The 27,151-nt window shown below is 41.0% G+C and overlaps 1 long non-coding RNA gene across 1 annotated transcript in view; it reads right to left on the reverse strand.

The window, feature by feature from the left end:
• LOC146596763 (uncharacterized) overlaps positions 1–27,151 on the reverse strand; it is a 234,630-nt gene that overhangs the window by 64,154 nt on the left and 143,325 nt on the right. The window contains exon 3 of the long non-coding RNA XR_014895678.1: positions 5,922–6,057. This is a non-coding gene — a long non-coding RNA (uncharacterized LOC146596763). The remainder of the gene's footprint in view (positions 1–5,921; positions 6,058–27,151) is intronic.

Raw genomic sequence — 27,151 nt, forward strand, 5'->3', positions numbered from 1 at the left:
CGCCCACGGGACTCGGTACGGCCAGTAGCCCCAGCACTGCCATGATGACTGTGGCACAACATGCAGAAGGTGCCRATTTTGTCATTCCTGCCGAGGATCAGAAGTGCCCACAAAGTCTGCCAAAAGCAAACGAAGACTTGGCACAGAYGGGGAGAGCGGAAGTTTATATGAATCATGTCTTTATTTGTGAGAAGTTGGAGGAAGAACATTATGTCAGGTTAAAACATGTTCTGTAAGGAACGTAGCTTGCAGAACTAAACCGAAATTAATGCATGCCTCTGCCAACACCACCGCGGTTCCCAGCTCATGYGACTGCAAAAGTAAGGACAGCTCTAGAAATTCAAAACTGTAGTTCAAATGCYGCCAACAAAATGTGTGTTGTACGTATGGGAGAAATAAGAAGGATGACTATTCAGAAATGTAAAGAATTCATAATTACATTTTAACTCTGATTTTACACATTTTTTCAAACTACATTCAGACCACAAGATGCTCATACTGTTATTAATAAGCAGTAAAGATTCAGAAAAGAGCTATCATCTTAAATTATTTCCACTGCATCTCACAGGAATTTCATAGGTCAGGAAAGCTCCTACAATTGCTACCATCTTATCTTCTGATAAGTAAGACCACTTGATGTTATTTTAAGGATAATTTGTTTGTAATAGTTGCAGAGAGAAAGGAGGAGGATGCTAGAGAAAGTGCTCAAGATTACTCTGTAAGGAAGTGACCAAAAGGAGAGGAAGACCTCTATCTTCATGAGACATAATACTATTTTCTCACTCAAAGAAAGCTTTTTGTTCAAAGATAGAAGAAAGCAACTCTTTCTCAAATGCTGTAACAACATCACCTGACAAATGTAGGCCAGCATACACTTAGTCCTCTGTAGTGAAAAAAGTCTGGGAAAGGTGCATGAGATGGTTGCTTTTCATATCGTTTTCTATCATCCAATTACAAAGAAAAAATCAGGTGATGAAATCCTGTCCAAAAYGCTATCTTATTAAATAAAAGTTGGTGTCTTTTCTTTTTATTRAAAGAGAAATTGCAAAACATTGGCTTTGAAGTGCTTGCAAGAAGCCATGGGAGTGTCCCTTCCCTAAATTTGTCCACATCCCACTTTGAAAAGGCTGATGTGGGAAGGATCCATAGGAAGAAGAGAGTGTCTTTCATTTTGCCCATAAATGGAACTGATGCCTGGCGCTGTATTATGTGGAATGTGCATGGGATCCTACTTAGACAGCGCTGAGCACAAACCCCCAGTGTTTGAGAGCTCAGCTGAAAGTGAGCTCTGCTCAGAGCGGATGTTTTTCTTCTGTATGTAATACTGCAAGAATGGCAATCACATTAGTAATTTTACATCACAGCAGACTGATACTGCATTAAAACTTTTCTGACACAGAGAACAGTTCTGGGATAAGGTGATGTGCAGGATGTCTTTCAGAAAAGCACCATTTATTCTCTAGCCTCTTCTTTTTACAGATGATTTACTGAACTTATCATGCAGCAAGAGCTGAATGGCACATTAACAGGAACCTTCATAATGCAGAAAGCTTCACTTTGCTGAATACTGAAGCTACTAGTCTGATAGGATCCATTCCCAGAAAAATCATAGTTATCTTTTCTTTTACAGAAAACTATCTGTCTAATTTTTTTAGAGACCTTGGATTCAGTTCTGACTTTGCTTACCTCAGCTATGTCTATTTGACCTCAATCCCAGTTTGCACCARTATTTCTGAAAGGCTCATTCTCTCACTTACATCGTATTTCAGCACAGTAGGTGATTTAAACTTCTTCTAATACAATATAGATATGTCTTAGCAGATGCTGTAACATGCTCTGCTACATTTCTTATAGCTGCACCATTGTTTCTTCTAAAGCACAGCACCTACAGTATGACCATCTAAATAGATGAAGCACTCTTGCTTTAACATACCTTTTGACTGGCACATGTGTCAAGATGCAGCTTTCATCCCAAGTTCCTTGCATCTTTGCTCCCTTGACCAAGGAGCTAGAACACTAGGCGAGGCTCCCTTCTACCATGATCCTCTCCCACRGGCACAAAACGTAGGGGAACTAATCCTTTACTTAAACAAACTTGTGCAACATCAAACCACTCCAAGTTACCCCGAAAGGCACCAGCACAGCTACCACAAAGGAGGGTAACATAAAATGGAGATTGGAGAACAGCTTCAAGCAATCAAGGCTTCCCCCCCCCCCATTCTAATCCTCCTTAAATTGCTGCACAGGTGCTACAGCGCATGGGTTATAGCTACTCCAGCTTGCCCTCCTCCAGTGAACTATACCCTTTCCTGCAGCGCACCTGGGCTTGCAGCAGTTGAGCACACAAAACCTCTTGTGGAAACTCTCAGCAAACAAACACTGTATACAGTAATCCAGAAGGAATAAACCTAACAGTTACTGCTTGATATTTGAACATCATTTAATGAGTGCCCAGAATTCATCTGAAAATGCACATTGTTAATTTAGGGCCTGCTATTCATTAATTAGAGGTTTAGTGGCAAGTGCCATTGAGCTATCTGCAATGTTTAAGGTTACATCAAGCCCTAGTAAATGGCTTGCTGATAACAAGATGCATCCATCTTCATTACTTGGCCACTCCTGTCTGAGTTTGCTCTGCTTCCTGTAAGGGCTATGTCACTTGGAACTGAAGAATTAAACTTTTATCCAAACCAGATTCTGCACTTTCACCTCTTTTTACTCCTTGAGTAGTTCCAATTTATTTTACTTAAATGACATTGGATTACCTAACATGGAGAGGAGCAGTAACTTAACCTAAAACAGTCCGCAAATCTCTAGTTCTGGGACAGAGTATTGCAGTGGGTTAACATTTATAGAAACCATTACATTTATATTTCATCTGATACTGGTCTCACTGTAAAGAAATAGTTTCTCATTTTTCTTCTCATAAGGTTACAGCTTAGATAGGATAAAAAAAAACAGAGGAATACAGGAAATTAATTTTAAATTTGAAGAATAAATATCCCTTTTAGTTAAAGTTAACTTTTGCAATGTTACACTTTAAAAATGTATATCATTCAAGGCAATCATAATTCAAGTGAAATAATTCACAAACAGCAGAAAGACATTTCCATGTAAATCCTCAACTATACACATGTGACTGGTTGTGTTCATCCRGCACAGTATCAGCACAGTTAGTCTTTCCCTAGCTTCTACTAAACATGCTCTACTTTGAACAATATTGGTACTGCTGCGGTCTAGGGAGATGCAGGTGAATCTAATCACCAACTTAAACTCATTGTTTTCCCTTTAAAACTACAGGTACAAAAACTTAAAATAATAAACTAGCCTCATTTGGCAGATGACCTCTTTAAATACTTACTGCAAGACACATGTAATGCCTCCTGGCACRGTAGTTTAACACACTAGGGTGCTCACAGGTCTCCTACTGCTCTCCTGAACCACAGATCAATGTGAAGCATCGTTGCTTGGGATGAGCAAGTGTGGAAGGCGGCTTTCTGGGTGTGGATACTCAGACTGTGTGTACGTGGGAGGGGAAGGGCAGGAGGAAGGGGGATGCCTGTTGGAAGGATGGCTCATGGGAGGGTACTGGAAAACCTTCACACCGTTGAACTGACACACTGATCACAAAGTCACACTACCGATAGCAGGCTGTGCTACGGGAAAGTCTCCCAGGTGCTACAGTGTGGTGTGCATGCTGATGGCTGGTTCAGAAAATACAAACACCTTCTCACCTGTAAGTAAGTAGAGATGCCAGCTGAGGTGTGCAGATGGCAGCTGTACACCCAAAACAGTGCTGAACTTGCTGGGCCAGGTTTGGGACGTGAGGAGCACACTGGGGACCCTGAGGGTGTTATACTTTGGTGGAGAGACCCTCCCCCCCTTGCCACTGCAATCTAAGACACACATAGCTATCAAATGGTAGTGAATAGCAACTTTTACATTTGCAATCAAATTCCAGAAGGGTTAGTTGTACTCATGTATCATTCTTCCATTAGCTTGCATCTTTGTTAGATACTAAATGAGAAAATAAAACTGAAAGGGGGAGGAGAAAAGACAAAGCAGATATAAAGCTGGCTTTGTAACATTTAGACACAAAGTTATCTACATTATCCATGATTGAAACAGACAATCTTAAGCTGAGTATTTCTTAAATTTACCAGAAGGATGAGCTGGACTCTTGAGGTAAGTGCTCTTTGAAGCTAATGTGCTACTGTACAAAGAAAGCTTTTTTTCCTCTGAAAAGATAAAGCTAATATTGTGGTGGCACAGGCTACAATGCTGCTACTGAAATGGAGGTCAAAGCTGAAGGTTCTTTGCTAGTAGAAAGCCRGATAGAGGTATTTTAATTTTTTCTTATTATTATTCAAACAAAAATTCTGTTCTAGCATCCTAAGCTATATATGCAGGTCTCTGGTTAGGAAATCACTCATCTGTCCAATTTCTATTATTCAATATTACATTAAAAAAATCAAGGGAAGAAGAAGAAAAAACTTTGGGCATCCTCAGGTCAAGGCGATTTTTAAAAAGGTTAAAAGCTGCTCAGAAGGGTTACAGTATCCATAAAGGCAAATGAGATTATAGTTAAAGACTGATGGAGAAAAAGCAATAATTGAGATAAAACGCTACTGTCTCAAAAAGGTTTAGACTGAGGAAATGCTGATATTAAAGCAAAGAAATTGAAAGACTTACAGATCAGCCATCACATCAAAGACAGCAGAGTATTTCATTAAATTTGCAACAATTATGTTTACTTTTAATGTTTACTAGGGTTTATACTTTCTTCCATCATTGTTCAGTTAAATATTTTTGTAATAACTTAGGGAATATTGTGATTGTATGTCTCCAACCACCAGCTGTCAACTACTGACCTCTCTGTTCCCTGCATCTGCAATGTTACAAGCCTTTGTCCTGGAAGGAGTTATGATGTTTCAATCAAATACATTGTGAAGTTACAAAACCCATAACACAATCTGGATAACAACTGCCTGGATACGCTTATAAAATACATTGTAGAACCCCCCAGGGGAAGGGATAGAAAAAATATCACAAACATTACTCTCTGCTGTTTGCCACTAATTGAATGAGCGATCATTGCACAAGATGAGTGTTGAACATGAGGACTGCTGTTGAGGTGTATGGTAAATAAATTGCACAGAAGCCCAGAACCACAAAATGGCTGGGTCTAAACATCATTGTGGTCCCAAAATAGAAGCCAAAAAGTGTCCTGAGTGCTGAGCTGGGCACAGGATCTCTGTTTAGCCTACATAACTTCGGCATTGCAGCTTATTCAGAAATTACTATTTGGATTTCAAACTCTGCCCTTTTCTCTGCTGTGACTTTTACCCAAGATTTACTAAGTCTCAGAGGCTGTAGTAATTACTGCCAATGGCAGTTGCGATAGATAATTGTCATAWCTAGCCAAAAATCTCAGCAATAGCCATGGAACAGCCGTATTTGTCTTTTCTATCTGTGGTTCAGGAGCTTGTTCACATACTGGGACACCTACGCTCCTCTGACAGACCCAACCTTAGAACTCAGAAATACCTCTTAAAAACTCAGAAATAGGTCAAGTAGGTTGCCTAGATTATAAATTCCCAAACTGTAGCACACTAGCCAGTTCAAAGGGGTGCCTGGTTTGGCAGAGAGATAAAAGCTTTTTGTCCCCTCCCTCTGCACCAGTGCTAATGGTGCCCTCCTTGGCCATTGCAAGCAGCAGGATCCGCCACAACTGCTGCTGCACAAGAAGGCAGCAGAAAAGATTTAGAAACACCCACGTTAAAAAGCATCTAGTAAGTTCAAACTCATCGAAATTAGTATTTATGTTTGCAAAGGATTTATAAACTGAGAGTGATATCTCCAGATGCCCCTTGCCCTCTTTTTCCATTCAGATACAAATTAAATTTCACACAGATACTAACTTGTGTGTCATTGCTTGCTTGAGATCTCCTCCGTTCAAACCCGTCAGGGTGGGCCAGTTTGCACCCTCCAGTGTGAGTGACTGGTCTTCCTCAGGCACTTGGGATTGATTCTGCTCATGGATGGAAAAGCCAAAACCTTTTAAAACAAGAGAATGACGAATGGTGAATAACAGATTGTGTACCTTCAGTAATGAATTTTCAGAGAACTCATTCACATCAAGACATCCAGTGGTCTACAATGTGCTTCTGAGGGGCTATCATGGAGAGGTTCCTGGCTTTCTGCGTAGCATGATGAATAACATAACCATGGCACGAACTCACCACTTGTGTTGGGAAAAATGTTTGCACATTACTTTTTATATTATTTGTACTTGTTTGTGATAGGCTTTTCTCTAYTACCCTCTGTTAAAGTGTCCAAGAGCTTGGCTGAGGGAGATTTCTTTTATATTAAAAAAAAAGTTGTTAAAATGACTTTCCGAACTTGCATGCTTTGTTTTATTTCAGCCTCTGGGGCTTTCAAACAGGTGAGTAACCATCCTCCAATATCATAAAGAAGTAAAAATGATACAGAAAAAGAGCTATGAAACATCTGTTTCAAGAGGGGACAAATCAAGGAAGAATTGCACAGGTCTGTAAATTATCATTTTAATTTGGGACCTCTGACAACCTTGCCAATGTCCCTTTATGTCTTTCCCTATTGTCTCTATTTATATCGTGCCATCTTTATTTACTGTTCATCTAGCAAATAAAGCCTGTCCCCAGCCCTCAGAGTGCCAGGCTACAGAATTGTTGCAAGTCTCCTTGGAGCACTATTCAGCCACAGAAAACTAGTCCTGCAATGAGATGCTCCCTATTCTCCCTCGAAGATCCAGAAAGAAGAAACTCATTGCTTATGCTGCAATTTTGATAACCTAACTGGCAGAACAGTTATTCAAATTTTAAGCTTCTAAATGCGGTAAGATCAACCTGGCCATCCACATAAATATTTTTGACATGGTAAGTATGYGAGTGCGATGATAACTGATAAGTGAAGCAATTACCTTGCTTTTTTGGATTATATTAAATGAAGATTCTGATAGAGTAATGAAAAGAGACAAAGCAGACAAAAAGGCGGCTGTAGAGCTTTTGGGCACTGTGTTATCTCTATTATACCATATTGAAATAGAGAAGCTATCACCAATCATGCTTCCTATGTAACTTCTAGCTTCTAACAGTGAACAATGAATAAATTGTCACAAGACAGTAACTGATAAATTRGGATTGGCAGTGCTTTTTAAAAGTGTAAATAAACTTATCAGCCCTCTTACCCTCCCCGAAAGGCAGCACAGTTCGCATAGGATTTTTTATTTTGGTCTGTTGTAAGTCGCAAGGTCTCCTTTCATTTACCCACCCCAATTGTCCTTTGTCTGGCCATCAATTTTAAGTAGCCACTTCAGCGTAAGAGTTTACTCCAGCGCTAGCATCCTTTTTGTGGCATATAACAGAGCACTTTGCTTTTGTCCTTGTGTGTTTTTTACTTTGGCTGCTCTCCTCCCCTCCTAATTCCTGCCATTCCAATTAGAAGCTGCTCTAATTACGTGTTTTACACTGGCTTTTATTGCATGCAGAGGCACACAAAGATATAAATAGTACCTCCAAGCAAAGTTGCCCAGTTGTTAGCTTCTAAGAACAACTTCGCAGGCACTGAGCACCTCACAGATTAATTAGAGTTCTCCAGAGCCATGCTCTTTCTTTCCAAAGACTGACCCCCTTCTTGCTGAAGCCGGTGGGATTTTGCTACTGATTCTGGCAGGATCTGGTCCAGCATTCTTTTTGGTGGGGGGTCATGTGCTGAAACTGATATTTGGACATTGCATCCTTTCAAGACAAAGCACAAATGGAGGAGGAATGTCATTCCCTTGTTAAAATTAATTAAGTAACCTAACACCGTACATCTGGGAGAGGACAGAAGAGGAAAGGAAGTTCTCCTTGTTCTCTGTTTACCATTTGAGCCGTGCTTCACACTGCAATAGCATCACAACGCTGTTACTAAGAAAGGCCTCATGTGCTCCACGGCCAGCTGAGCCTAAAGGCAGTGGCCAAATTTCTGGTTGTGGGGTTTGCTCTTTTAATATGATCTCAAATGACCAGTTAGAAATCTGCCATGCTTTTTTTTTTTTCTTTTTTTTTTTTCTTTTTTACCAAAAAAATATATCATATCTAACATAATATATCATATCCATTTTGCCTCAGTGGCAAAATGCTGGGATTTTAGAAACCCTGCAGACTGCGGGAAGCAGTTGAGAATTTTGGAATAGAGAATGGACACGACTTAACTTCCTCCAGTGCTGTCAGTAACAACGGAGGTGATCTGTAAACCAGCAAATTCTGACAGCAATCATCTGTCACCCTTCAGCTTCCCATCCTGATATCTGCAGCTGAGAATCTCTGATAATGAAGGCTAAGCATACTGACAAACTGTAGTTCCCACTGAGTGGCTCAGCATTGCCATTATTAGACTTCAGGATTAATGCTCCACAAGGGTGTATTGTTCTATCATGTTGTTTACTCATTCAGAAAGAGTCTTAGTTTGGAAGTTTATCTGTGCAAATCAGGCAGACCATAAACGAAATTTTAACTTATAAAAATGAAAGCCTAGTTTTTCCTGCTATTCTGTAGGAGTCAGTAGGTGATGTGGCAAATTCTATGGCTGTGGAACTGCATAAAGAAAAAAAAGCTCTGACTATTACCTATTGTTCCACAAGATCAATTGCTCAGATCCATCTCCCACTGAAGTCAATGTTGAACCTCACACTCAGTTCAATGCTCCTGCTACTTATTTCAAAAGAAAGCATTTTAATTGACTTGGAACTATCCAGCCGCACATACATCTTGCCTATGTAAACACATTTTTGTTCCTGTTATCCTCACTCTCTGTTTCCACCCATACTGTTTCTTTACATGCATGCTTAGTCTGCATTAAACTAGCAAAAACTTCTGTTGTAATGATAGTGGGATTTCCCAAAAGTTCAAGTTTCAAGATTGGGAAAGTATAAAATAAATGAATGTAGGAAAAGCCCTTTGCTTGCTAAAAGAGAACGTAGCTCGCTGGGGTTGGACAATCAGTACAAGCAGGTCAAGCTGAAGCAGTCTTGTCCTCCCCCTGGTTCCTAGCGGTATGTCTCCTCTTCCCGCCCCAGTGATGCTAGCACAAGTGCTCATATCACCACGCACTGGGAATGCATCAGGGAACTAAACTGGCTGGAAAAAAATCTTTTGTTTGGGTTGAGTTGGTTTTCAGCAGAATCAGTTGCTGAATCTATCTCAACTRTGCAGCAACAGGAGCTGCAGCATGGGAGGTGGCAGGTGAGAGGGAACACTCCTTTTGAAGGCTGCCTGCTGGTTTGATGACCTGATCTAAGCCTTGGATCAGATCACACTGGGACCATACCCTCTGAGAGCACTGCACTTTAAACCAATAGATGGAATGTGTCTAAAGATGGGATAAGAGGAGTAAGGAAGGGAAAAGCTTGCCTCCTCTTTCATCATAACTTTCATCATAGCAATGAACCCATCACCATACTGCGCGACACRCAGGAGCTAGGATGCCCTGTGAAGATTGTGTGAATATTCACTTTGTCCCTCCTGAGGTTCACAATGCCATATCTTGGCTGATGACTGCACTGCCACCATGCTCTCAGCACTGTACCAGAGCTGGGGASGAGCAAGCAATGTAGGGTCGACACTTCTCCAGCTGTCTAAAGCGATTTCCAGGCTACTCTCTAGCTGTTGCCTGGGATGCCAACGACATACAACCATTAATGGACCCAAGAATGTCAGCAAACATAAAAATGACACATTTCAAATTCAATTTCCTGGAACCAATTTTTAATCAGGTAAAGAGTCTGTATGGGCTGCATCAGTAGAATTGGGCTTGTGGCTGTATAACTTCATATCCATTTTCAGAAGCACTCATATGACTTAGGAATTTAAAGTCCCAAATGTAAGAGTATTAGGAGCATAAATGTCTTTGGTTTTCAATGAGATCCAGACCCCMGAGTCACTGAGGTGCTTTCAAAAGTCTGTATTTTGCCCTTGAGGAATTGTATTTCCCTGTCCTATTTTCTACTGAGACATGGAACAGACAGAATTACTAGGCTATGAGAGTTGATTTTCATACAGAAGATTACATGATTTGCTAGATCAGATTCTTTATGATCAGTGATAAAATCAAAGGGAAATACTAACTGCTGCTTCTTGTCGGGAGCTGTGGAATGCAGAGGACAGGCTGCGAGAAGAGGTGGAGGGGTTCAGAAAGCAGTAGGTTAGATCAACTTCTTGTCACCTAACACAATCACAACATTTTCCTTTCATCCTTACTTTTAGCCTTTTTGGCCTGCAAGAGRCATGAAAGTAGAACAATTGCCTGGATTTAAAACTTTATCTCTGAGCAATGGTAAAGTCATTGGTAAAAGAAATTTCTTTTCGTATACAAATTTTTTCCTAGGACACTTCCAAAGCGTTGAAACCTTTTCAGGCTAAGCATATGTTACAGATGCCTGAGCAGACAAATGTATGTACACATTCCTCTGGCTCAGTTATACCCAGGGAATACTAGACTCTCATGACCATTCACACTTATGAAAGTGTGKCTGATACCCTATCACCTCACAGTTAACCGAATCTCATTTTAGTCACTCATTCCTACAGGGACCTTTTTCTTTCTGTATTTCAGATGCCTGGACTGCCCAGGTTAGGCTACCATTTACCATACAACCTTTCCAGTGAGGATGTTAATGCTTTTTAGCATGGCCTGCCCTCCTCAAAAGAGGACAAAATGCAGGAGGATGGCAAGTCCTGTGCAGCAGAATACAGTCTATGCTTTCAGAGATATATGCATGAAGATACATATTCAAGAATTAGAGCTGCTGAGTAATTGGCTGCTGAGGTAAATACTTTCCCATTGCTCTGCATGTTTTGGAAGACTGATATGTGACTTCTGGTCTAGCCCTGCAATGACAATCAGATATGTACAGTAAGCCATTTGGTATTGATCTACCCCTAATCAGAAATCAAACTAAACCTTATCTTATGACAAAGTGTAATTAACTATTTTTTTAATTACTATAATTATCCTCCCCACATTTATTTTGACAGCAGTGTCAGCAGCAGAAAACTATTTCCTTAAATTGCCTGTTGCTTATTATGAATTACAAATTCATACAATTTTGACAAATGATTTTATTCTCCTTTTAACAGCATGCTTTGCAACAGACATCTTTTCAAAAAAAATGGCCATCTACTTGAAAACCAAGTTAGAAAGGTCAAACAGAGAGGATTAGCTCTACTGGAGCTAACAAGCATCACATTTGACCAAATACAAAATGCCTTTTTCTTTCCTCTTCTGTGTAAGGTTCTTTGGACATCTAGATGACAAAATTGGATGTTAAAAAAAAAAAGAAAGAAAAGAAAAAAGAATGATTTACCATAGTCACTAACTCAGAAGTAGCCAATGGGGGACATATGGGCTAAATGTGACCCATGAAATCCTGCAATGTGCCTTGTCCATTGTAAATTAACCCCTTTCTTTCTCTATTGTGTGATGAGGAGTGGGACAATACACAGAGGCAGCGTGAGGYATTAGTGGTGCTCCAGGACTCAGTACTGGTTTTAGCTCTACTGTATCCAAAATAGGTGACTTGCAAATGAGATGTAGTTGTGGCCAGAAATCCTCAAAAAGGCAGGAATTCAAGTGGGAGCTCTTCATATGCTTTTAAAGCTGGAATCAGACCATCTGCTCTGTGCTTCATTTAGCAACTTCTATTCTTAACTAAAATACTTTTTGAGCCAGCTGCTTCAGCACTGCAATTCCTCCCCTCTGCCCAGCAGAGCTCAACCTCTGGGGAGCTATGACAGAGCCATTAATACAGTGCTTTGTCCAAGCAAAACCACGGTTCTGTTGCTGGGACAAGGTTTACCAAACAGAAAGCACGGACTGGCTGCACTAACAGGAAAATTGCTTGCATCAGGATGGGTCTGTATTTTCCATGGGCTGCATCTCCCACTAGGAAAAAGAAGGAGTAGAGTTTGGAGTGGCTGGAAGAAGCATGACCCTCGCATGCCACCACTTGCCCCTATGATTTGTGCTTGCAGAGTCTGGTTGCTCCTGAGTTGAATTCTTTGTTTCTTGCGTCTGCAGACACTTTTGGGCTGCTGCAGATAGCAGCACCTCTGAGGTGCTAGTATGGCATTTTGAAATGACACAACAGGCCCATAAAATCCGAGCACAGAAACGTTTCAGGAGATAACCTCCCCTTCGCAGAATGGCAGCGATGGAGTTAATGGAGCTGGCACCTCTGCTGGGATAGTATAACACACAGTGTTTCCTAAGTAGTAATGACTAACATGGTCAGCAGTTGGTGCCAATACTGAGCATTTGGTTAACCTTCTAGTTTGCTTGTAACAAAAGTAATTTACTCAGTGCGCAGACAYCTACCCCAGTCTAATCTCCTTGACAAGAGACTACAAAGGGGTGACAGGCTAAAGTGGCATAAAATTCCAAATACCATATCTATTTTTACTTATTGACAAAAGAATAATATCCGTGGGACAAGGATTGCTAAACAGAGAAAGGTATTCTTTCTTATAAGCCAGCTTTGCTTCCTGGTTTAAAATAACAGTGGAGGGGGTATTGAAACATGAAATAAGAAGTCCACCACTGTGCCACACCAGGGATGGATTTCTGCAGTGTGTATCTGTGCGAGGTGGATTTCAAAATTACACCAATACACTTGGAAATGAATATGATTTTCACATGTGGGTCTATTTATACTAGGTATGCTTCTTGACTTGAGAGTGAGAAACAAGAAGCCTGGACCGTGTGACATATGACTAATCACAAAGTGACCGGGGAGCTTGATTTTACTGCAATATCGATGTGGCTTGTGATATGTGCGGTGCTTCTGGAGTCACATGACAAAAACTTCAACTGTCATTAAGAAAAGATATTTCTAGCCCTTGTTACACAGGAAAGTTTGAAAACATGACTGAATACACACACTGGTTCAAAACCCAGAGAGGGATAGAAAGAACCAAAATGCACTTCATTTTAGCCTCATGATTTAGCCTAGTCTCATGATTTTAGGGTTTCTGAATCATGATTTTTGAATGTGTGGTGGTAGCAAAATGCCATCTTTATAACTAAGCAACRGATTAATGAATGAATGTAAGTGCATTAAAAGGACAGGGAATGCATTGTCAATAAATACTAGATAGAAAATGAAAATCAAATAGTGARTAAATTTGAAGAAAACAATCATTTCAGAGATACATCAGGAATATAGGCAATATGAACACAGGGACGGGCCTATTGCTTATGTTACTCTATTTTCCATACATACAGCAGAAAGCTAGCATTGATGTTAATATGATCAGGATCAGGCCAGCAATCAGTAATTCAAAAACTCCTACCTTTAATATATTTATGTAATATTGGCTATTCATTATTTAATTGAGTTGGAATAAGCCTTTAAAGTCATTGCTGGTACTTGGTATATTCTTTTGCAAGGGAAAATGCACAGACAGAAAAGTTTTTTAAAATTCTATTAAGCAAAATATCTGGGATCATGAATGAGCTGACAGTAACCCTCAGGTCCCATTACTTCTCAGACCTCTGAAAGTATTTCCGCACATTTCTACACTTTTATCCCAAAATATGCATTGCCATCCATAGAAGAGCCATGAAATAGCCACGCACAGACACGGGATACTGGACTCCAACTTGGAGCAGGGATTTCTTCCGCCCTAGTTCAGCCAGCTATGCAAACTCATTTGAGTTTCTGCTCCATTCTTCCCTTTTCTTCTTGCACAGCAAAGACACTTTATAAAGCAGTATATTCGARCCCTTCACTACACTTATGTCCCCTAAACAGCACAGGCATCAAGAGAGAGGTTTTGGGGCGTGAATGAAAATCTCCTGCTGGGACTCTGCCACGGGAAGGGCGCGCGCACCTCCTCCTCGGCCACCTTCGCCCCGACCCTCCCGGGCACCCGGACGCCTCGCACCCACTTCCGCACAGCCAGGTTCTCCCAGCGGCGCGGGCCGGCGGGGCGCCCTCGCGCTCCCAGAGATTCCCTCCCGCCCAAGCTGGCACCCCGCAGCGCGGCCTGGCCCYGGTCAGCGGCGGCGCGGGGCCGGGCCGGGCCGGGCCGCGCCGCCTGCCGCCGCCTTCGCGGCGCTCCCCGCAAGCGCAGCCCCGCAGCAGCGGTTTCCCTTTCCCGGCCGCGGCTCCCGAGTGAAAAACCCTGACTTTTGCTGTCGATCCGTCTTCGTACCCTCGACAGCAGGCTGCAACGCGCTCTCGTTACCTCCCTCCCCTGCCCTTTCCGCTCTTTTTGAAAACAATTTCTCCGCACAGGCTTTATGATTCAATAAAGTTATTCTGCCGGTAAGCGCGAAAGGTCTCTTTCTTCCTCTGCGCTGCAGCCTGTACTTGTGCAGCTCCCCATTACCACCGCTTCCGTTTCAAACTATCACTTTTAAAGGTCACTTGTTTCCTTACACATGCAGTCAAGCCCAGCAATGATTTAATGACACCTGAACAAGCTTGTATTAAAATTATCCGCTGCGTGATCATAAATAATTATTAAGTAAGAGAAGAGGAAAGCAAACATGCTTCTTTTCAAGGAGCCAACCCCAAAGATATCAGTTAAAATGTTAAAGTATATTAACCAATTACATAAAATCCTTTCATATTGCCTTGCTTCATTTCAAACACGGCACGGGCTATTTTGTCTGTGAACTCAAGTGGAACAAAAAGCTACAGAATGCAATTTGTGTCGGGAGCCGGACCGCAGCCGGACAACTAATTCTAATTAGCGCAAATCCCCGGCGGGCCGCCGCCGGCCGAGTGCGGGGAGCCGCGGCCGAAGGCGGCTCCCGCCCTGCGCCAGGTGGGCCGGGTCCCCCCGAGCTGTGGCGGCGATAGCCACCGGCCGGCGGCCGCTGGACACCAGGAACGACCGCGCGCGCGGCCGCCCTTTGAACGCGATCTCTTTTAATGTACGTCCGAACTAAAGGAGATGGGCTCTTCTAACTGGGTAAAATTAAAGCAGCGCAAGAGTTTGCCAAGAGCTACAGTCGTGTAACGCAGGTCTCGTTTCCAACTCGCAAACTCAAATGCTTTGCATATCAGTACAATAAGGGTATTACGGGGGGGGGAGGGAATAAATACTGCGGAGAAAAGGCTTTGCCATCTGACATATTCTATTGAGCACTTCCCTGACACAAAATATTCACGCAGCTCCTCAACAGTCAACATTTGATGCCTGTCAGACACACGCTTCTGAAATTGCGGCCCGTTATAAGAAATAATAAAGTATCGCTTCCTCCTTGTCGTTAACGCAGTTATTTGGGGAAGCCCGGGCGCCCGCCACGCAGCCGGAGGGGCCGGGGCCGGGGCTCTGCCGCCGCCGGGGCTCCGGCCGCGCTCCTGCCCGCCGGCGGCCGCGCCGGGCCGTGCCGCGCCGGGCCGCGCCATGTCGCCTCCTCGCGCCCGGCCGCCCCGCCGCCCCCGGGAGCGGTTACGCCGCCCGCTGCGGGTCCTGCCTACTTTAGAGCTTGGTTTAGGGGCTYTGGATAACCTTTCATCGGCATTTCGTACCAGCCTTAAAGTAACAGTTTCCCTAGCTTTATTTTATTTACTTTTAAAAAACATTTCGGCTAAAAGCACTCCAGAGGGGTGTGCCAGCTACTGCTATGTCACAGGAATGATTTTATCAGGAAAATGCCTCCACTACCACCTCGCAGCGGTCTCCAGTACTATTGTTGGGTGGCACCAGAGGCTAAAATGTGGCTTCTTTTAATAACACATTTGCATAAGTTGATCCGAAAGATCCCCCTGCGATGACATTACTCCRGGGCCGGACTGTCATCTCAGAAAAGCCCGAGGTGCTGGTCCCAAAGAGATCAAACTCAAGAATTAGCTCGTCTTCATAAAACAGCAACATCTCTACAAGCAGTAAAACAAATGATTATCATTTCTTTTTGGCGAAGGTCTATGCCAAGCTAGAGAAAAACAGAGCTTTCAAACACTGACAATCTGGTATATTGAAGTATGACCATTATTTTTTATTTTCCACATTTTTGGTCCAAAGACAGTTCTGAGTAATTGATTCCCATAATGAGCTATGGTTCGTTAGTCAATTTAATTTATAATTGAATTGGATGGATGTAACTCTATGTAAAATTGTCTCTGAAGAATCTGTTTTGTTCGTCTGTTCAACTTCTGACAGGGATAGAAGAAAATCTAAATTATTCCCTTCTGCAAGAGGGAAAATCTCTGAAAGTCTCAGCATCCCTTGTGAAATTAAGAGGAAAAATATTTTTAATAGTTGCCATGCAAAAATAATATGACTTTACTAAAATTTATACAACCCTGACAATTAACACATTAATGCCTGGAATGGCAGCTTGAAAAGAAAAACAAAATTTGAGGAAATGCATGAATCAGCAGCTCTGCCTGAACATTTGGAAAGATAGCTCCTAACCAGGAGGAAAGCCACAGGCACGTATTTGCCGGTGAGCCATGCCTTACCTCCCCCAAACACCGCGCAAGGCAGAGGGCCTTCCTCCCCACGCCTTCATACCCACGTTCCGAAGATACAACCGTTTCACGAAGAAATGCCTGACGTGAAAAATCTGACCCGTGAGTTACTTTTTTCTTCTGTTTATACCCTAGAAATCCACTATAGCTGCCACTGCCACGAAGCCCCGGAGTGCTCTAAATTTATAGTTTGGTTCTGGAAAGAGAACTGGAAAGAGCAGCTCTGCTTTGTGTGGACCTTCGCCTGTCCATTGCCAAGTTCCTAAAACACAGAACAGTACGTGAAAATCCCCTCGGCTTAGCAGCAGGGGCAGGAGAAAAGCAGACTGGTTAAAGATTTGGGGGATGAACACAGGACCCCCTTTTTAACTTAATTTTGCCCTGGGGTTTCCTGGACCTAAGGGCTCACGCACAAACCCGCTTTGATGCCAGAGGGTTCGTATCATGGGCTGAATACAGCTCCCTCATAATTTTTCATATCTAAAGATAACCATGGAGAGTCTCTGTCTCTATGACCGGTCTTAGCAAGGTGTACTAGTATAAATGATACATTTAGCTTTTAAAGGAAAACTAAGGGAACTAATTCATTCAATATTTGTACTTTTTACACAGAGAGAGACACTTGGCACTGATTGCATGTTAGCGTACATATATGCTAGCAGCAAAACAATTGCTACGTTATTATGTAAGCACAGTATTCTTTGTAAGCTGGCCTCATGCGAAAGCAAAATATACTTTCTCTGTTTGCTGAAAAAATAAAATGTACTGAGAAGCATTGCAATGGGATAGGTGATGATGATCAGCTATTATCAGTCCCAGCAGGCACATATTTTTTCCTAACAGCCATAGGACTGCTTCTCTGAAAGCCAGGCAAAAGGAATTTTTAGTTTAGAGCATTTCACATTGCTTTTTAGAGGCAAGCATGACACACGGCTGCACAAACTCTTATGGCCTCCAGTTAAGGGGTCGCTTAACAACCTCATTTGTCTACTTTTGCATCAAGTCCCCAATAAATTCTGATGGGCAGCAGGCTCCCAGGCTCCTTATGTTATCCAGATAACGTTTTTTTTTTCCTTTTCATGTAACAGTAATAGTAGAAATGTTGCATCCAATCTTCATCATATTTCAGAGGTTGTTTATAATGTTTCTGACTGTTTTTTTCCACTAATGACTACTTGCTTGGGTGAAAAGGGATATGAGGCTAAATTCTGTGGCTGGTCACACCCATTCACCTTTGCTGAAGTGAATGAGGTTGTAAAGGTGTAACTGAGGAGAAAATTTGACCTATTATATCCACTTACGAGTTACCATAGGCTATTTATTTCTGGGTGATGCTATACAGATGCAATAGCAGAAGCAGACTGGAGCTATTGAAGACCATTCCTATTACTAATTATTACATTCCTGCTGAAAAAATTCTTTCATATAAATAGCTTTCAGCACTGCCAAGGCACCAGAGACAATGAAAGTTGTTTCTAAAAAATGTTAAAGCTGACATCAATCATTTATTCATAATGCACAAAGCAATGAGGGCAAACTCCTCAGTGCAGATAAGAGATGTCACAGTAAACTTATGTTCCAAGGCAGTGGTATCAGTTACGATCGATCACTTGGTAGCCAGCACAAGTTACATTTTTACTTTAGTCTTTAAACTCTTTTGACTGCACTACGAAAAGTATTGTTTTAATCTAAAGTGCTAGATCAATATTTCTGATCAATAAGCATTCATTTCCAACTAACAAGGACAATGGTTAGTGGATTCCTTTAAACATTTTCATTTCAAGGCAATCTTTGCTGTTCTAGAATCAGATCTCTAACAAAGTATAAGAAAAAGGAAAACGAGCACAAAACATACAAGAGAACTTCTGGATAAATTCAGTTGTTCCTCCAGCACAATTTTCCCCTCTACTATGATGCTAAATCAGTAAAAATTTTGTATGGCCTTTGTATTATAAGTAGTTATGAAATCCAATAGCATTACCATTAATTTTTCCTGTTGGAGTACACAAAGCCAAACCAAACAAAATCCAAACCACAAATGAACAAAGCCCAACTGACAATCTTCAGTTTTGGAAAATTCATCCCTAGCGATAACAAAGTACTAATCAACAAGCACAGCTGAGAAAAAATTTTCTGGTTCAGACACAGGAAGGGCCACATTAAGATGTGGTATAGCATCTGGAAATCCTGTCCACTTCTAGCCAACAAAAGTTTGGCCACAAGAATGGGACCAAAATGGTGGCAACTACTGACCCAGCCAGCAGCTAAATGCTGGCTGGGATGAACCCTTCTCCCTGGCAATGGACCAATCTTGAGGACTGACTTTCCATGCTCCCTGATGTCCACCATCTGGAAGGTCTTTCTGCCCCTCCCTACTTAGTGCTGGGCTCTTCAGAGAAGGACACGATCTTGCTTTGAATGTCCTAGGGACTTGATGCACTTTAGAGACATATTTGGCTATACAGAAATTAGGACTTTTGCCACAGTGGTGTTTATTGACCACTCCCTTTTATTTTACAAGTCTAACTAGGAGAGAACATGCTGTTTTCCACGCCTGCAGCTGTGCTTAGCAGTCACCACTAAACTCAATGTTCTCCAACTTTCCAACACAATGATTTGCTTCTTCACACACTCACTTTTCAAGATGCCAGCTATTGTTTATATGACAAGAAATACTAAAGCTAGAACTAAAAAAGCAATTGGATTCCTTCAGGCTGGGCTGTCAACATCATGTGCCACAGAAACTATGTGCTTGGTGCTCTCGGTCCCCTTGTGGCAGTCCTGGCACCAAGGTGATGCAAGTTGTTTAAATAGTTGTTTGCAGATGCCTCTTACATCGGCTGTAAAGCCAGGCTGGTGCAGTCACTGCACGCCTCCCTCCATTGGCGTCTCCCCAGAATTGTGTGTGCTGAAGGGATTCGCAAGACATGACTGGCAGGTCTTGTGGCTGGTGGTCCTGAGCTATACAGTGGCACTCTCACAGCACTGGCCCACCAATGTGACACAGGCTCGAGAACATAGTTCAGACAGATCAGAGCATAATGTCTATACTCTCCGTTCTCCTCCCTGAGGGCTGGCGACAGAGCTGTGGCTTGGATGGGACACAATTAAAATACAATAAATACCATGTTGTAGTGTTCATACAGGCTTCATTCCTCTTTATACCTCTGAGGCATTCCTTTGGGTTTTGAATCAACCCCAAAATTCAAAGCTAAGTCAGACAATTCTTTTTTAATTCATCTTTATCATAACCACTGAATTTCATATGGTTTTTACCCAGAAACATAAATCAGACAAGATTCAATCAAACCTTGGCTCAGGTGCATGCATCCCAGTGAACTTGAGGAGTTTGGACCAAGCTTGGAGGTTCATACCATCTTTGCTATTAATTCTATAGATGGAAATAGAGGGAAAGGCAGCTGCTAAAATGGGTTGCATGGAGATTACACTTTTCTCACTGGGAAATGATGGGAAAAGAATTTTGGCTCCATTAAATACAGTGTCCCTTCAGACAGAAGGCTTAACACAAAATGAATGGAAGGTCAAACTTTTGTAGGGCTATTAATCTGCACTGCGACTTATGCAGATTGAAAAATATATGAGAAATGTAAACACAGTATTCACTCTGCATTAGATAGCAGGAGATATGCGGAGCCTGAATAGATAACCTTCTGTGAACACTGTGAAGTTGGATTTTATGTGAGAGTTGTATGAGCCCTACTCTTTATGGTGCACATTCATCTAACACAGTACTCAAGTCTGAAGGAGTGGGTGAAGGAGGAGGGACAACAGGAGGGTTGCCAGATAAATGCATAAATTTACCATAAATGGTAAAATTCTCATTGACTTCAACTAAGCCAAGAAGTCAGTCCTGATTTTTATAGGTGATAGAGCCAGACTGATGCTGGAAATATAAAAATTTGGGCCAAACTGATCTGCATTAAAAAGGGGTACACTTGCAAACACCCAAAACAGTGCTAAATCTCAATACAATGTAATATATCATGAAATTCATATTTTACGGTGTTTACTTTTAATTTGTTCAGTTTCAGTCTCCCCAGATGCTTTGGCATTGTCTTCCCTTCTTCAGGTGTTTTCCCATCACAATTATTCCCTTGTTTCAAAACACTCTGGTCCATGCTCATTTATTTCCCTGATCATGCCTTTTCCATTCTTTGCTCTAACCGTCTCCTCAGCTAGTTGTGCCTCTTTCCTTTGCTCTGCTTCTGGGTTCTTCATTTTGTTTTGATTCTTTTACTTCTCTCCTTTCTCTTCTGATTTTTTACACAGCTTTCCTTCTATCTGTCATTTTCTTTTCCTTTATGTGGTTTTTTCTTTTCTTTATTTAATTCATAACTATCTCCTTTTTACTTTTTTTACTTTTCCTACTTCTCTGCTTGCTTTCTCTCTTAAATTTTCTTACATATCCATTTCTTCATGGGAAGAACTGAATTTAGAAGAAATGATGGGAGTCTATGTCATTACATCACTATTTTCAAATTTGTTTCAAAAGTACAAAAGTGAACAAAGTATTCAGTAAGTAAGGACTTTTCAAAAAATTATTTTTGCTTGCAGGAAATAGATCCCTCACCTGGGCTTTGACATCAGCATTCCAGCTTGCTTAGTATCAGGTAAAGACTGGCTTATCCAAATGGTCCATACCAGATGCCCTTCAGGCAGGAGAACACAGTCAACTACTTCTTTGCTTGACTCATATCTTTTTCTGCTTCCAACTATTTTCCTCTACTACGACCCTCAGGAATCTTCTTTTTCTGTCCCTGTAACCTCACTGTGTAACTAAAAGCAGTCTCCTGCCACCCACTTCAGCTAGGCCTCTACAGCCTTGTCCAGGAGAAAAAGATAGTGGATGTTATCCACTCCTCCGGGTTCAGGTGCTCTGAAAGCACCCAGGTCTCTCCTCTTCACGAGGAATTTAGCTCTTAAGTTCCTGTGCTGTGTTCTGAATCACAATTCAGTGAGATATTTAAAGCAGTTAGTATGAATAATTCCCTTTGGGCTCACCACCTCCATATTGCTCTGTAGCCAACCCCGTGATTGCAGTATCTTCTGCAATTCCTTACATCAAAACAAAGCCAATGGAAGGAAGAGAGAAGAGCTGAACCAAACACATGAGACTGGCCTACCCTATATGATCGACCACAGACCTGCAGGAGTCTAAAGACTGCTAGTGGCCCTGGCACTAGAGTTTGGGAACCTCACTGAGTTAGGTACCTGAGGTATGACACAACTAGAAGTGTGTACAATACACACAGCATATTAAACAGCTGATGTTACATGCTTTGGGGGAATATTTCCCCCCAAATAACTATGGGAAATATTAATTATTTATGGAATATTTGCATAACTGCATAATGTGTCTAGATATAAATAACAGATTATTTGCATAACTGCATAATGCCACTAATCACGGGGAAGAAAAAGAACAAAATATTTCTGGCATTTGATCATACTGTGTCATATATGCTCTGTGAATCTTATTCAAGCTCTCCCAGAAAGGTGCCAAAGCACCACTATACTCTATTCTCCGTACTCCTGTATCCCGTCAGACAAATAACAGGTAAATCTTCAAACACTTTGCCAATGCTGTATAAACAGTAATCTAATTGCAAGAAGTCCTTGCAAAACCTACAGGCTAGATGGTGTTTTACACAGTTTGTCTGTCCAAAATGGTCATAGGAAAACAAACCACACGCACAATGTGCATAAGTTTCTAGAACCCAAATTTACCTCCTTGTACCTCCTGAATAATGTCACCACTTGCCTCTTAAGCAACAATTTTTGTTACACAAAGGAAAGTACCATTTTGCAGATAAGGAAACTAAGGCTCAGAAATGTGAAGTGACTTTTCAAAGTCAGGCAGCAAACCAGGGCTCAACCTGGCATCTCCTGGACCGCATGCTGCCGTGCTGACTTCTCGACCAGGCAGCAGCTCCCCATCTGACGTGAGACTCTGCCCATCTGTTGAAAGTCATGGTTGGCATGCGACCATCCAGCAGGACTGGGCTGCTCCTGTGTCGTCTACCTTCCTTCTCCCCACCACCAGCGAGCTCAAAGAAACATTGGGACGATCCTGCTCTAGCCCAAAGGCATCATTAAACAGAAACAAGCCTGAAAATATGAGCTCAGTTTGTCAAGCTTTAATATTCCCTAATAAGCACTGTTCTTTTCTCTGTTAAAGATTTCCTGATAACTGCTGTTCTTTTCTCTGTTAAATACTATTTACCTCAGCGCTAAAGTTTCTAACATGCACAACTCTGACTTCATTTTTAATGGTATTTTGGTCTAATTTCAGAGCCTGATTTCCCAGTACAAACTCAAGTAACAAATGTATAATTATTCTCATAAATAACTCAGCACCTTACAGTATGTTTCAAACAAGTTTCCCCACAAGGCACAAGTGCCCTATATTAAATTCTTTTAAAGTGTAAGTTGATTAAGGTAAAAATTAGTTGTTATTACCTTATGGACATTTTAGTTCTCACAGCATTTCAAAGCCAGTTCTATCAGGAGTAGATTTGTTGCCGCCCACTGGTACAATCATCAGGAAAATTAATAATCATGTGCAGCCTGACTATAAATCATTGTGGTACAGGCAATTAATTTCTGCAGAAATATGAAAGATCTATAAGTATTATTGTTGTATAAACTACATGTTGTGAAAACTCAGATCCAGCACAGTCAAGCTGCAAATGCAACGCTCCTACTTTCCGAGGGTGATAATGCTGGGTCACTCCAGGCGGGAAGGCCAGCAATTCTGTATAAATAATGCTGGCAGCTACCCGCAGTTTATGCTGCTTGTACTACGTTTATGCTGCATTTGGAATTCTTGAACAAGCAAAGATGCTAACTTACAGGGAGCGAGGCGGGACAAGAATGATCACACCTAAGCTCTTGAGCACATTTTCAACTACTACTTGACTAAAATAAGGCAGTTCACTGCATTTGTTTATATCCTGGACTTTATCATTACACGGGGCAGGTTTCTATAAAGCATGTTTCTTTTTGGTTAAGGGCATGGTGGTCCTGGTGAGAACAGAAGAAAGATGATGTGTACACATGCAGATTACCATATGCCCTTTGTAAGCTAGATTTATATTTCTCTACCAACCCACGCTACTATCCTGCAAAGACATGTGTTTGCCAAAAGTTAGATAAACACAGGATCAAGGCCATAAAGTTCATTTTGTGCTTAAAATAAGAGAAAGTAAAACAGTTATAAATTCAATATTTTTCTGGACTTACATATTAAGATAGTATGTCCTGTACCACCATGAGAGATATTTTTATAGAAGACTGAAAATCGAATTTAAKTTGTTATAGTTAAGTCAAATGATTTCCAAATTCCATGGATTTGGGTTTTCAATATTTAGGAAATCAATCAATCAACATTCACATACCAGAGAAAAAGAATAATACTGTGCCACCAACTTTAGTCCATTAGACAAATTATTCTCTAGGGGTTAATTTCAGTCCCATTCACCACACCAGAAAACATTTGAACAACTTTTAATAATGCTTTGGATTGGAGGCTTTAGGCTGGATAAATGCTAATACCCATTTGTTGCTAAGTTTTCAGAAGCACAGAAGGAAAATGTGTAATGAAGGAAGGAACTATGAAGTGAAGTATCTACAGAAATGAAAAGAACTAAATATAATTCACATAGTGATCCTTCACATTGAAAAATATTAAAATATTAAAAGTAATATGTTTTCTGAAAGTGCTTTAAAAGGATGGGTGATTGGCTTCCTTTTTAGCTCCTTATAAAACTTTTTACYCTGCTTGATCCAGGTTTGAAACACGTACTTTGAGGTGCAAGTATCCAAACCTGATGTGATAGTGAAGTTCGTTATTGAGGAAGAGCATATCCATAAATAAGAAAGCTCTCCCTTGGAAAATCTCACAGGACATTTTAATAGTTTCTAAGATGGAAGCAGACTAGACAACTCAGATAATTATCTGAGGTATATTAGGCTTCTGCTCATTCTGTAAAAGCTAAAAGAATTTAATAGGCCATATGAATTATATTTGTCATTTACTAAATATTCAGATGTATGTGTACAAGTAAAGCTATGAACTAAACCAGGTATCATAGGAAAAAGATACCTAGATACTTTATTAGATGAAACAGCRCACTAACAAAAAGCTGCTGCTGAAGTCAGAAAAGAAAGCCCAATTTCCTCATTAGGAAATAGTTGTAAATAATTCAATTGATACACATAACACATTCACTGTATTTTAAATAGCTGAAGGAAACTCCGAAGTAATGTACCTGCTTCCACAAAGATATACACAGWTTTCTTTGTTAATAAATGGGATTTTGGACTACACTGATGTCCACAATCGTATCAGTTGTTCACTAAAGGTAATCATCTATTTGAGAAACTGAGAAAACCAGCTCTGCACTTGCAGTAAACCTGGAAGTAAACATACCAAGAGGGTAGAAATCTATATGCTCCTCACTTTGTCTCTTCCCATACCCCCAAAGGACACGTGGATCTTGCAGGCAAACTTAGCCATATCCTAGGCTGCTTTTGAGTAATGATCCACATGACACACTAAACAATTTCTATCAACAAAATTTTGCAGTTTGTCAGCTAACCTATAGGCTTGACCGGAGAATCATGATGGGCTGCAGGAAGGACACGGGTTATTCACATGCACACAAGTGGTCTGTGCCTATCCGCRCTGCTGGCACTGTCACCTCTGGATGTCCATTGCACTTTTGTGGTACAGATACAGAGGTCACATATCACCCATATACACCCCAAACCTGCTATGTATCGCTGAAGTGTAGCTAAATGTATTCTTTCATTTGGGTTTCAAATAACATTTTCATTTTAAAGTTAAGTATTGAGTCATAGCCAAATCTGCATTATCATCTAGGTTTATACGGTCATTAGAGAGCTYTGATAAACATCTAGGCATATCGTATAGTTGAGCGTAAGCTATCTAATCTATCCATCTATCTCCTTGCAATTCTTCCCATATACAGGACATAAATCTTACGCAGGGATTTGAGGATGTATTAGGATAGTATCAAAAAAGATGAAAATCACAGCTGTTCCAGCTAAAAGCCCTTCCTGATTTGTTAAACAAACATAAAATTGAGTTGAGAATTTCCCAGATTCACCTGGTTCAGCTGTATACAAAGAGTGGTTAAATTAAATGATCTTTCTCAAAAAGGTCAAAAGTTAAGTGTTCCTGGTTACATGAGGCCTCATGCCTAATGGGATGATAATCCAATTCTGTGGCATCAAGAAAGAATCCTTCTCCTAGTTATTAAATATGCATGTCTATCCCAAGCAAAATACATTGGAACAGTGAGAAGTGGAGCTAATATACAACACCAGAGTAGACTTGCAAAAATGTCAACTTGGAACAGAAGAGTAGAGAAGAAAAAACAAACCAAACCTCCCACAGACAATTCCAAGGGGTAAAAAGAAAATTAGAAAATGATTTGCAAAGTCAAATGTTCATAACAAAAACAGAAAGAGGACCACTCTCACACTGAAGTTACATGACTTTTCCAAGGCAATGTTTATTCTAAGTTTGATGTAACACTTTAGTAATCCCATTAACTACTGATAAAAGAAAGAATAAGAACTTTATATTGCAGGGTAGGAACTTCACAGTAGGTTTTGTTTCCACAATCACCCATGTTATCTGTAAGGTTTTCCTATTTTCATACGGATAAAATTGCAAGTCCCAGTTGCAAAGAAATAAAATGTCAGTGTGAAAATTAAAGTCCCTTTAACCAAGGACTTTACAGATAACTAAACTTTTAATACTGCAAATTGCCAACTGCCACAATTTCAAGGAATTAGACTAGTAAAACTCACCAGAACTTTTAGCAATGCATGTCAGTGAACCTGCACTGTGTCTCACTGCTTTTCATAGACAGCTTGGGAATTTTTGACCAGAGAAATGAAAGAGGCAGATGCCAGACCCTCTGATGAAAGTAAGCATGTGGAAATGCTACTAGCATTCGAAGCTGAACTAATTCTTATTTTAAGAGATAAGCAAAACCTGTTTATCTGGGGCTTGGTTTTTAGCATTACCTGCCAGGTGCAGGATATTTTCCACAAGTATAAGAAGAATCAGACACTACTATCAATATATTGAAATATTCCAGTCTTTGGTTGTGGTGGAAAGGCCTGTGGATTGTACATAGCCTCCAGAGACATGGTAAGACAAGATCAAAAGTCCATAACAGCCTAATGAAAACTCCTCCCATATCTGTGTTGTGTGCTTAAGATGTAGGTAGCTACAGCTGTCATCAACCACCAACCTAGGCTTTAAATTCCATCAACTTTTACTTTGGCTTACAGGCAACGGCGTCTCCGAGAGTTATAAAATGGACAGCGAGGAGGGGCCAAATAAATCCAAATCTTTTCACAATATCTATTTGGATATTAGCTTGCCAAGGATCCTTCACATATTCCAGAAAGACAATTGCCCTGCACTTACACCAGCCTTTATGCTCTATCCAGTTATCCTTGTATTTAGCCAGTGTAACTAGGATTTGGCAAAGCGTATATTCTAGAAAGGCATCCAGTCCTGACTGGGAGAAATTGAAGGATACAGAGCCGCCTTCTTCCTGTTGTAGCTTCTTCCAGTAGTTAATC

The sequence above is a fragment of the Rhea americana genome, unplaced genomic scaffold, assembly GCF_003343005.1.
Source record: "Rhea americana isolate MKP2758 unplaced genomic scaffold, rheAme1 scaffold_2, whole genome shotgun sequence".
NCBI classification, from domain to species: domain Eukaryota; kingdom Metazoa; phylum Chordata; class Aves; order Rheiformes; family Rheidae; genus Rhea; species Rhea americana.